Consider the following 1363-nt stretch of genomic DNA (forward strand, 5'->3'; position numbering starts at 1 on the left):
AGTGTCCCCCCCTCCTTCACCACTAGGTGTTAATAGTGTCCCCCCTCCTTCACCACTAGGTGTTAATAGTGTCCCCCCCTCCTTCACCACTAGGTGTTAATAGTGTCCCCCCCTCCTTCACCACTAGGTGTTAATAGTGTCCCCCCCTCCTTCACCACTAGGTGTTTATAGTCCCCCCCCTCCTTCACCACTAGGTGTTTATAGTGTCCCCCCACTCCTTCACCACTAGGTGTTAATAGTGTCCCCCCTCCTTCACCACTAGGTGTTAATAGTGTCCCCCCCTCCTTCACCACTAGGTGTTAATAGTGTCCCCCCCTCCTTCACCACTAGGTGTTAATAGTGTCCCCCCTCCTTCACCACTAGGTTTTAATAGTGTCCCCCTCCTTCACCACTAGGTGTTAATAGTGTCCCCCCTCCTTCACCACTAGGTGTTTATAGTGTCCCCCCCTCCTTCACCACTAGGTGTTTATAGTGTCCCCTCCTTCACCACTAGGTGTTTATAGTGTCCCCTCCTTCACCACTAGGTGTTTATAGTGTCCCCCCTCCTTCACCACTAGGTGTTTATAGTGTCCCCCCACTCCTTCACCACTAGGTGTTAATAGTGTCCCCCCTCCTTCACCACTAGGTGTTAATAGTGTCCCCCCTTCACCACTAGGTGTTAATAGTGTCCCCCCTCCTTCACCACTAGGTTTTAATAGTGTCCCCCTCCTTCACCACTAGGTGTTAATAGTGTCCCCCCCTCCTTCACCACTAGGTGTTTATAGTGTCCCCCCTCCTTCACCACTAGGTGTTTATAGTGTCCCCTCCTTCACCACTAGGTGTTTATAGTGTCCCCTCCTTCACCACTAGGTGTTTATAGTGTCCCCTCCTTCACCACTAGGTGTTTATAGTGTCCCCCCTCCTTCACCACTAGGTGTTTATAGTGTCCCCCCCTCCTTCACCACTAGGTGTTAATAGTGTCCCCCCCTCCTTCACCACTAGGTGTTAATAGTGTCCCCCTTCTCCTTCACCACTAAGTATTTATAGTGTCCCCCTCCTTCACCACTAGGTGTTTATAGTCCCCCCCTCCTTCACCACTAGGTGTTAATAGTGTCCCCCCTTCACCACTAGGTGTTTATAGTGTCCCCTCCTTCACCACTAGGTGTTTATAGTGTCCCCCTCCTTCACCACTAGGTGTTTATAGTGTCCCCTCCTCCTTCACCACTAGGTGTTAATAGTGTCCCCCCTCCTTCACCACTAGGTGTTAATAGTGTCCCCCCTCCTTCACCACTAGGTGTTAATAGTGTCCCCCCCCTTCTTCACCACTAGGTGTTTATAGTGTCCCCCCTTCACCACTAGGTGTTTATAGTGTCCCCCCCTCCTT

This window comes from Salmo trutta, chromosome 5 (genome assembly GCF_901001165.1).
Source record: "Salmo trutta chromosome 5, fSalTru1.1, whole genome shotgun sequence".
Classification (NCBI taxonomy): Eukaryota; Metazoa; Chordata; class Actinopteri; order Salmoniformes; family Salmonidae; genus Salmo; species Salmo trutta.